General features: G+C 42.4%; 1 pseudogene; it reads right to left on the bottom strand.

Annotated features, from left to right (window-relative positions):
• Nucleotides 1-10,832: 10,832 nt before the first annotated feature.
• On the bottom strand, nt 10,833-11,467 carry LOC133067253 (synaptosomal-associated protein 23-like; annotated as a pseudogene).
• Nucleotides 11,468-11,781: the final 314 nt, after the last annotated feature.

Here is an 11,781-nt window from a genome sequence, read left to right as displayed (position 1 = left end):
ACTTAGGATTTCCATACTCCAACATTATTTTTAAAAACCTATGTTTTCTTCTAGGGCTTCTAAAGTCTACTTTTCATTGTTCCATTTTGAGTCATCTAAAATATAGATCCAAATTAATTTTCTTCCAGATGGCTATTTATTGTCCCCAAAATTTCATATTGAACAGTCCATGTTTTCTGAACATTTTTTGAATAATCTCTGTATTTCTATGTATTACTTCCTTTTCATATACTGTATTCACATATATATTTGGGTTTATTTATAGACTTTTTATCCCATTTCACAGTATCACTAGTATAGTATTTTAATTACTGATAAGGAATGTAGTTTTCCTACGAGTTTCTCTTCCATATTTTGCAACGTCCCCCAGGGGTTAAGGAACACCATTATAGGGCATGGCTGTTAGTTGCTCAGTCATGTCTGACTCTTTGCAACCCCGTGGACTGTAGCCTGCCAGGCTCCCCTATCCATGGAATTCTCCAAGGCAAGAATACTGGAGTGGGTTGTCATTTCCTATTCCAGGGGATCTCCCTGACCCAGGGATAGAACCTGGGTCTCCTGCACTGCAGGTGGATTCTTTACCACTGACCCATCTGACATACTTGCAGTCTAAGGAAGAAATGCAGGTCTTCCAAGGCTTTACTAAACAGTGATTTGTTCATGACGTCATCCAGCAAAGAAGAACACAAACAGGATCAGAACCCAGGGATTTACCTAGTTCTTCCTTCTCTCCAATGACCCAGCATGGGAGGGTAGATGTGGCAGAGAGGTTGGGTCAGTTTTTCAATCACCATCCACAACTAACAAATCATTAAGTCTTGTTGATTTCAGTCTCCTAGTTTGATTGACTGATTGATGCCAGGCTGCACAGCATGTGGGATCTTAGCTCCCCTATGGATCCAACCCACACCCCTTGCAGTGGAACTGGAGTTTTAAGCACTGGACCGCCAGGGAAGTCCTAACCTCAGTTTTCTAACACCGTAGAGATAGGATGTAAAAATAATATTTATTTCACAAGTCCTTTTGAAGATTAACTAAAACAGTATCAATGAGCCTAGAAGAGTGCCTGGCTAAGGGCCAAAGTTCAGTAAATGTAAGGCAGAGCCCCTCTCCTTTCCCCCAAATCCCTGTTTTCTCCTGGGGTAAAGCAAAGGAGAGAAGCTCTTTGGACCTTGCCTAAGACACACAGACGTGGAGGAAGCCCCTGGATGATTAAGAGGGAGGTTGGAATTGTACATTTCTACCCTTGAGAACCCAAAAGGCCCCAAGTCAGAGGGCTGTGCCAGAACTTTGTTAGAGCAAAGTTCATGCTATTGCCGCCGGCGCCTTTCCTCTACCCACCGGCTCTGACAAGGGGCGGATCCGGAGGAGCCGGGCCGGGCGGCTCGGCCCAGAGAGGGGCACGTGGGGCCGGGGCCGGGGCCTAGAGCGACTTAGCCCGCGGGCTCAGCTGGCCCACCAGGGAGCCGGGCCACGCGCGGGGTCGCAGGCGGTTCGCTCCGCCCTGGCCTCAGCAGAGGCCTCTCGGCGGCCGGTAGGCAGAGGCTCCGACCGGACACAGGCACCTTTGTCCGCGGCTTGGACGGGCCCCAGCTGCAGGCCAGGGAGCCGAGTGTGGCTGCGACGGCCGGAGGGAGCGCTCCCCCGTCCGGAGGCCAACGGTTGGGTCCTCCTATCACGCAGAGAACATTCCACCGTTGTCTGAATGCCTGCGTCTGGGAATGACAGCTTTTGTTAACCCTGGCTTAAGTTGGTCCTCTGGAAGTAAAATTTAACTCAACGAGGATTGACTTGGCCGGAGAGTGTAAGAACTGTGAGCACCATTTTTTTCTTTAATTCAAAGGAGCTTGTGCTTTGGGAGACAAGGAAAACGTCACTGAGTTTGACTAGAAAAGCTAAGGAGCGCGTGAACAGCAGGTGCCGGGGCGGGCTGAGGGTGGGGGGAGCAGAGGAGGGCGGATATAGGTGAGCCGGCGCCAGGGGGCAGTGTGGAGGCCGGAAGGTGTCCCGACCTGGTGGCTGCAGCTGTGGGGCTACCACGTGGAAACAAGGGGTGGGCATGCTTCCTGGGTGAAATTTAAGTGGAGAGTCCCAGGACAGTGCTAAAGCCTGTGGACCAAGAAAATACCGCCTGCCACTTCAGTGAACTACAAAGGTTGCCCATCATCAAGCCATTGCCCCTAGAGCCTCCGCTCCTACCCTGCAGCATGTACCTGGAGGGGATTCTGGAGGAAGGAAAACAGGTTGCTGGCCCTAGATAGTTCAGGTGCATTTCAAAGGAATAATATCATTGAGCCCAGATTCTTGAATCTTCCAATACACAGAAAAGTGCTAAAATCATTCACTTTAGAGATTGTTTTTTTGTGATGAGAATAATCTTTTGATGTTCAACTAGTTTTTTTTCACAGCAAAGACTCCTATATACTGTGACTCCTCCCTTACCTCTTTGGTAAGATCCTCAGAGCTATCTGAGAGGCTGTCTCCCAGACTATAGTTCACAGTAAGGTCCTAGACTAAAATGTAACTTGCAACTTTTAGGTTGTGTGTGTGTTTTCACTCTACAAGCCCCAAACAATAGTCCAATTCAACAAAACAATTTTTCAATATGTATAAATTTTTTGACAAAGAATTTGATTTTTATTGTTAAGAATCAGTATATATTTAAAGATTGGTGTCAGTCTTTTATTAAAATGAAATATATAAAATGTAACATGTAAAAATGGATGAAAGAAATATGGTGCTCAAAACATTTAAATCTTCATTTGTTAGGAAATACTTTCTTGTTTGTGACCCAGAGGTACTTTGGTCCAACTACTGAAATTTACAAATGAGGAAAAAAAGGATAGTCAGAATCATGTTACTTGCTCAGACTTTTATGGTAAAATGCAGCATGAATTTCTACCAGCACCATCTCTCATTACTCTGAGTTGCAAACTTAGGATGAGAAAAGTGTTAAACCTTATAGAAACTTAGTTTTGCAATGCATCAGTAGTGTCTTCTAGAAATACATTGAATATTATTGAAACCGTGTTGCCTTCTTTCAATTCTGTTATTTCTTTTGGTCAGATCATGGGCCCCTTTTTGATAGTTGGAAACTTTCAAACTGTCAACTCTGTTCAAGCATTTATTCCTTACTAGGTACTCTTTTTATACCTTTGTAAACTTTATTATTTTTAATCCTCAAACTATAATATATTCTAGCTCATTTAATGAACACAACAGTTAACTTTGTTTTTGAAAGAACTTTACAATTTTAACATATTTAATATTCTCAACTGGTTTGGGGTGGAGATTCTTATCCCTATTTTTCCCAACGAAGCACAGAAAAGTTAAGTAACTTTCACAGGCTCTTAACCACAAATCTATGCTGTGAGAATTACTATCGCCATATTATCTATAAAGAAAATGAGGGCCAAAATAATCCCTTAATATTTTTAAAATTAGGTCTGTTACAGTGCATAGGAGAGAAAGTTTCAAGCTATGTCTTAGGAATCTCCAACTCTGCTAAATATTGCCAAGCTCTCTCTCAAAGTGGCTGTAACAGGAACATTTTCCCCAGCAGTGACTGAGAATTCCCATTGCTCCATCTTCTCAATAAAACTTTTTTTTTTTTCAAAACAATCATATAGGTGTAAAATGATATCTCATTTTTGTTTAAATTTATACTTCATCAGTCACTAGTGAGTCTGAGCATTATTTCAAATATTTATGAGAGGCTTTTTTCTTTGTCTACAGCAAAGAGTTTTCTCCTGGTTGCAACTTGCCTTTTGTACAAAAGTTTGTTTCTGTACAGAAATTTTAAATTTTAATCCAGTCTATGTATTAATATTTTACTTTATAGCTTTTTGTGATTTAAGAAATTATTTCTTACCCCCAAAGTCATATAGATATTCTTCTGTATATTCTTTGTAAAGTTTTAAAGATTTTCTTTTCAAATCAAGATCTTTATTTGGGATTATATTTGTATATGGTATAAGGTAATTTATTTTTTCCTCATATGTATATCTAATTATCTAGTCATCATTTGTTGATCAGATAAGGACAATTTAAAAAAATAGATAAACCATAACCATAGCCTGGGGGTGAGTGGGTTTCGAGAGTTGGAGAGAGCCCAGAAGGGGAGAAATGGTTCCCAGGCCCACTCAAGTCTTGATGGTGCTGCTGGCCCTGACCAATTCCAGGAATCAGAGTGGGATTTAGAATCTGAAGAATTTATTTCTCTTCAGCTAAACCCCTGCGGGACCTGGTTCCAGTCCCAGCCACTGGAGGAGGGCACATAAAAGCATGGAACTCCCTTGAGACCAGTGCATACCCTGGGGCAGCGAGCTGCCTTGGCAGCTCTAAAAGCAATACTAATATTATGGCTTTTTCCAACCATTTTCCCTAGAGCTGATAGCTCCATAGATCTGTCTTCCAGGTTTTCACAGAGGAGGGTTTTCCCAAAACTTCTGACACGTCACCCAATATTCAGCCTTCAAAATCTGTTTCTTTGTCACAAGCCACCTTACCAATTTATCAAGATGCTGTGTTTTAGGTTCTTGTTTTGGTAGCAGCTCCACTTCCAGATAGCAGTTTCCATAGTATCAGAATATAGGGTAAACTGATATAACAAAGAGACTACAAAATACAATGGCTCAAACAAAACAAAACAAAAAAACAATGGCTCAAACAAAATGTTTCTTTTGTTCTCATCCAACTCTCTATAGGTGAAAAGTGGAAGGCTAGTTGGTAGCTCTTTTTCAGAAGTTTATTTAGGGATCCTTGTTCCTTCCATCTAATTGCCCCACATTTTCCTAAGGTGTTCTCCTCTTATGTATAATCAAAGCTGGATTACTCATACACTACATTCTAGCTTCCAGTCTATGTCTGTGACTCTCTGTTTCTTTTTATTTTTTTAGTTTTCTGAAACTCTTTCTTTGGTTGATTTCTCAGAAATAACTCATATAACTCTCAGGATGAACAGTAGCCTGAAATTTTGCCATATTCCTAACAGTTTCTCTACAGTCTTTATACTTGAAGATCAGTTTGGCTGGATACAAAATCTGTGGTTCCCATTTTCTGTCTTTGCCTCAGATATGTTACTCCATTGCTTTCTGTAAATAGTGTTAACTAACAAGGACAAAAAAATAACAATATATTTTTTTTACTCTTGGTCTTTTTTTTTGCCTGCATGTCAATAGCTGTTTTGTTTTCAAGTCCAATTGTTTTAATAGACCTTGGCTCTGTATTGGCCATTCTGAATCAGTTTTCCCAGATGCCTGGTATATTCTTTTCAAGGATAGTTTCAAGTTCTAGAGGAGAGCTCCCTAGTTGTATTTATGTAGTGATTTTTAAAAAATGATATTTATTTATTTCTGGCTGTGCTGGGTCTTCATTATTGCACATGCTTTCCTCTAGTTGTGGTGAGCAGGGGCTATTCTTTGTTGCGGTGTGCAGGCTTCTCATTGTGGTGGCTTCTCTTGTGGAGCACGGGCTCTAGGCGCTTGGGCTTCAGTAGTTACAGCACATGGGCTCAGTAGTTGTGGCTCGAAGGCTCTAGAACACAGACTCAGTAGTTGCTATGCGACATGTGGAATTGTCCCTGATCAGGGATTGAACCCATGTCTCCTGTATTGGCAGGAGGATTCTTTACCACTCAGCCACCAGGGAAGCCCCACAAAGTGATTTAAAAAGATATATGGCCTCCTGTTTTCTGAGATAGGCCTCTTCTGCTTCCCTCCCTTACATTTATTTGGATCTTCTTATTTATCCCTCTTCCTGAGATTTCATTCCCAGACGTTCATTGAACGTCTTTGTCTTGGGAGGAGCTTTGTCTGTATTTCTGAGAGTTTATAGGGCCCAGTTCATTTTTTTCCCCCTAAGTGCCTGACTGCTACCCATCTCTTTACAGCCTCAAGGCTTCAGTCCTGCTTATGACTGTGTGTTTCTATTTAGTTCAGTGCCAAAGAGATGATGATCTTGTTTTTGAGCTCAGCACTATCATTTCAGTGTTTTCTTTCTATGTTTTATCTATCCCTGCTGTGTAATTTGAGCAGAGGGAGTACCTAAATAGGGAACTTGCAGAACCATCTTGACTCAAGTATCTCAAAAAACAGTTTTGAATGCACAATGCACAATGAACTGACGCACTACAACATTACAAAAAAGAACAAGAAGGGCTCCCGCTCGGAGAGATTAGAATGTAGTGAAGGAAGGTGAAGGTGATCTGTACTATACCACTGTAAGACAGACTGAAAACTGCTCTATTGGAAGTGATCAGTAGAGCTCTGTCAGCCCACAAGCAGAAGCAAGGGCTTGTGAGGGAGGGGTGCAAAGAAGGCTTCTCAGAGGAAGTGGCTTTGAAATGGATCCTTTAGGAGTGCTGTAACAGGAGTGTACCTGTTGGTTTGGTGACCTCATCCTTGGAACTGGAAGACATGCTGCCTCTGTGGAGTGAGGAGGATGTGCTGGAAGAAGAGCCTGGAGCTTAGCGTGGAGTTCACACAGACTCAGCTCCAGTCTTGGCTTTGCTGCCAGCTAGAGGCAGAAGCCTGGGCAATTCACTCAATCTCTCTGAGCTTTAGAAAGGGAACAGTGTCCCCAGCCTCACACGGTTGCTGTAAGGATAATTGGTGGTAATATATATAAAGTTGTGATAAACTCTCATAAAGTGATAGCTGTAACTTTTAGATTATGGAGGGCGTTAAATATCAAGGTATTAACTTTTTAGAAGCTTTGTTAAAAAAAAAAAAAAGAAGCTTTGTTGGGGTATAGTTTACATTAACAAACTGAGCACTTTTTGACTGCCACTCTCTGGTCCTACTTCTGCTCTCTGGAGCAGCCTCTAGAATATTACTCAGACTTCGATAACCTCTGTGGTAGGCAGAGTAATGGTTCTGCAAAAATGTCTACTTCTTAACCCCAAGAACCTGTGAATGTGTTAGGTTGAAAGGCAAAGGGGAGCCTAAAGGTTGCAGATAGGATTAAGGTTGTTAATCAGCTGACCTGGGGATGGGAATATTATCCTGATGCTTAATGTGATGGACTCCTTTAGGAGTGGATTAGGGAGGCAGAAGGGGGAAAATCAGAGATGTGTGAGAAGGATTCCTTGTTCATTGCTGGATGTGACTTTGAAAATGAAAGGGGAAAAAAAAAAAAAGAAAATGAAAGGGGACATGAACCAAGGAATGTGGGCAGCCTCTAGAAACTGGAAAAATAGGAACGGGATTCCTTCCTGGAGTCTCTGGGGGAAAAACCCTGCTAAAGCCTTGATTTTAGCCCAGTGAGACCTACTTTGAACTGACCTCCAGAAGCATAAGATAACAAAAATGTGTTGTCTAAAATCACTAAATTTGCTGTAATTTGTTACAATAGAAATAAAGAACTTGTACAGTCTTGAATAAATGCTTGTTGATTAACTGAATTAATAAGTCAAGAACAAATCTACTACCTTTTTCATTTAATAATCCTTCTAGTTTTGAGGGAGAGAAGATTTAGTTTGGACCATGTTATCTCCCTGTTCTTGTATCTTGACATAAAATTCCTGGAGTGGTGCTAAAGCAATTTGGAGGTTGATTGAAGAGCACTATAAACTGAATGTTTGTATCCTCCCAAAATTCATATGTTGAAGTATTGGAAAGTGGGTCCTTTGGGAAGTGATTTGGCCATGAGGGTGGAACCCTTGTGAATGAGATTAGTGCCCTTATAAAGGAGACTCTAGAGAGTCCCCTTGATCCTTCCTCCATTTGAGGACACAGCAAGAAGGCGCTGTGTATGAACCAGGAAGTGACCCCTCACCAGCCACCAAATCTGCTGGTGCCTTGATCCTGGTCTTCCAGCCTCTGGGACTGTGAAAATTAAATTTTTGTTGTGTATATGCCACCCAGTTTATGATATTCTCTTATAGCAGCCCAAAGGGACTATGACAACGAGTTTGGGATCATTCCACACTGGATGCACTATTGATATGGTAATGATGTAAACCACACTCCCTCTGCTACCACTCTAGATGGGCCAGCAGAAGGCAGGCTGACCCCCACAAATCAGCAACCCTTCTTTCTTTTCCCACCAGGTACCTTTTTTTTTTTTTTAAAGGGATATGTCCTGTATTTCCAATAAAAATGGGAATGGTGTTAAAGTCAGTTCTTTGTTGCAGTGCTTTTTGAGTTATGGACCTTTGTTTTATTCAGTTTGTTAAATAAGAGTTGACAAAATTATTGCTTCCCATCCCCCACCTCCAAAGCAGTCAGAGAAGCGCATTGAAAAAACAATTCCAATAGTTAGTTACAAAATTTAACCATAAGGGTTAAGCAGTGGTTATTGGTCAAACCAATCAACATTAATAACTTTGAAGTGTGCAGAAACTAGTCTTTAAATAAAGGTGACAAATACCAGTAAGATTCTTATAACGCTGTTCAGGATCTAAATAAATGTGATTCTGGAAGTTGAGTACAAAATACTGCAATCATCAATAAGTAAACCAAAGGCATAATTTTCTAAATCATTTTTTTTTATTTTTTTAAAGATTATTTATTTATTTATGGCTGTGCTGGGACTTCATTGCTATGTGGGCTTTTCTCTAGTTGTGGCAAGTTGGGGGTTACTCTATAGTTGTGGTGGGTGAGCTTTTCATGGGCTTCCCTGGTGGCTTAGATGGTAAAGAATCTCCCTGCCATGCGGATGTGTTCGATTCCTGGGTTGGGAAGTTCCCCTGGAGAAGGGATAGGCTACCCACTCCAGTTTTCTTGGGCTTCTCTGGTGGCTTAGATGGTAAAGAATCTGCCTGCCATGCGGATGTGTTCGATTCCTGGGTTGGGAAGATCCCCTGGAGAAGGGCATGGCAACCCACTCCAATATTCTTGCCTGGAGAATCCCCATGGACAGAAAAGCCTGGTGGGCTACAGTCCAAGGGGTTGCACAGAGTTGGACACCACTGAACTTCTCATTGCAATGACTTCTCTTGTTGTGGGCTTCCCCAGTGGCTCAGTTGGTCAAGAATCTGCCTGCAATGCAGGAGACCCGGGTTCAACCCCTGGGTTGGGAAGATTCCCTGGAGAAGGAAATGGCAACCCACTCCGGTACTCTTGCCTGGAGAATTCCAGGGACAGAGGAGCCAGGCAAGCTACAGTCCACTGGACCGCAAAGAGTTGGATAGGACTGTGTGACTAACTTTCTCTTGTTGCAGAGCACTGGTTCTAGGGTGTGCAGACTTCAGTGGTTGCAGGACGCTGGCTCAGTAGTTGCACTTTACAGGCTCTAGAGCACAGGCTCGGTAGTTGTGGCACATGGTCTCAGTTAAGCTTCGGCAAGTGGGATCTTCCTGGATCAGGGATCGAACCTGTGTCTCCTGCACTGGCAGGTGGATTCTTTACCACTGAGCCATCAGGAAGGCCCTCTAATTCATGTTTGGTTAAACAGAGTAAATTCTAGTTTTTTTAAACAAGTTTAAAGTGACACAAACTCAATCTGTTTGCTGCTGCTGCTGCTGCTGCTAAGTCGCTTCAGTTGTGTCCGACTCTGTGCGACCCCATAGACAGAAGCCCACCAGGCTCCTCCGTCCCTGGGATTCTCCAGGCAAGAACACTGGAGTGGGTTGCCATTTCCTTCTCCAATGCATGAAAGTGAAAAGTGAAAGGGAAGTCACTCAGTTCGTGTCCGATTCTTTGCGACCCCAGGCCTTTGCGACCTGCAGCCTACCAGGCTCCTCTGTCCATGGGATTTTCCAGGCAAGAGTACTGGAGTGGGAATCTGTTTTCTACCTGAGACCAAAACAAGTTTCTTTTTCCTGTCTAAACAAAATTCTTGGCATCAAGATAAATCTGAATTCACGTGATATACTTTGTTAAACATTTCCAAAAAATTTTAAGCCTGCTGTAAAGAGAAATTCTCATGTTATACTGCATACATATTTACATATTTTTCTTCAAAGACAAATTTATGAAATTAATAGGCCTGTAATAGGACCATGATATTATTAATAATATGAAAACAAAAAGTGTTCCTATATGTGCAATATGAAGTGAGATCACAGAATCTGTGTACCCAGATGAATCACCAAGAGTTCAGAAATTAAGCTCACTTTAAGAAAACGCATTCCCACTTTTTTGGTGCCGAGGTTGCAAAGTTGTGATGTATGATAAAAACCTTATGTAAACAGGCTCCAAAACCAAGCATTGTTCTAAATTGGCAATGACTGTAACTTAAGTTAAAATTAAACTCAACTAGATCCCTGTGGTTGGAGAAGGAAATGGCAACCCACTCCAGTATTCTTGCCTGGAGAATCCCAGGGACAGAGGAGCTTGGTGGGCTGCCATCTATGGGGTCTCACATGACTGATGTGACTTAGCAGCGGCAGCAGCAGGTTTTACTGAGGTAACAACCTCTTATCTCTTGCCTCCCATCCTGTGCTTGTACCCACTGCCCCCAACTTCCTTTCGTATGGCTGTATTTGGCAATGCTTCCAAATTTTGGAAGCAGAATAACCTGCTAAAGTAAACAGAGAGGATGAAAAATAACACTATAAATGATACATGAAAAATCAACCTTAGAGTATAGACTGAGAAGCAGCAGTCTACCCTCAAGGGAAAAAGAGAGAATTAAAAAAATAGGGGGACTTGCCTGGCTGTCCAGTGGTTAAGACTCCGTCCTTTCACTGCCGAGGGTGAGTTTCATCCCTGGTAGGGGAACTAAGATCCCACATGCCGAGCAGCATAGCCCAAAAAAATTAAATACAATAAGGGGCTGTTATTCCTAGATATTTTCCCACATAACAAAATTTCAAACTCTGGAAAGGTAATGACTTCGAAGGAGGAGCTAGGGAAGTAAATAAATGGTAAAGAAGTACAGCAGTAGCTTTAACTGTCAGTGAGTTTCTTTGCCCTGGCACTGGCATTATCAATATGATCTTTATTGGCATCAGCCTTTTCTGTGATCTGTTCTATTTGTCAGTTGTGAGCCTCAATCCCATTGCCTATGTCCAGGGCCATGTTTTTAGGTTTTCTAGGATACTGCCCACTTGAGTCAGGTTCTCTTCCATTTCATCTTCCCTGGCATGATTTGTTACGTGTTTAACGTATTCACCCGTTGGCTGCTCCTCTGGTCACTTCACGCAGCTGACCATTTGTCACTCAGCCTAGCTGCTTAGATACTTTTACATTGCTAGGAGAGCTGTCTCCACCATCTCCCCAAGTTGCCTTATAGGCTTTACCAGACTCAATGTTCTTTGTCCTATTACATGGACATACACAAAGGCCTCAGTCCTTGCTGAATTCTGTTAAAGTCTTCTATGCTTCTCTCATGTCTTTATTTGGTCCATGCCTCCTTCTGTGTGTTTCAGTTGTTCCCCTTGCTCAACCAGTGTAGGGATAGTCTTGATACCTGCATCCTGAGCCTCAATGGCTAAACCCAGGATTCTCCTTGTACTTTCCGCAGACTGATCAGTAACCTGGTTAGCCCTCAGCTGAATTCCTTCTGCTGACAGATTATCCATGATGAATTAAAATCTTGATAGGTGCAGAAACTGAAATGTGGATATTCAAGCAGATTTGACTGCTTCTGTCTGGCTGCGGCAGCTCTGACTCCCCCAGGCCAGACTCCCAGCTGCGTCCTTCTTCCAGGTGACTTCTTAAGCAGTGGTTCCCAGAGAGGCAGAGGGAGAAACATGTCCGAGTCAGCTAGGAAACTCTACAAACTATAAACGCCCATAGCACCTTACTTTCTTACCAACCTCGGGGGAATCTGCTATGGTTTTCCCCAATCTCTTTAAGAAGCGCAGTCTTAAAGCAAATGCCACATGAGAGAAGG

Source organism: Dama dama, chromosome 12 (genome assembly GCF_033118175.1).
Source record: "Dama dama isolate Ldn47 chromosome 12, ASM3311817v1, whole genome shotgun sequence".
Taxonomy (NCBI): Eukaryota; Metazoa; Chordata; class Mammalia; order Artiodactyla; family Cervidae; genus Dama; species Dama dama.
This window is presented reverse-complemented; position numbering and strand designations above follow the sequence as displayed.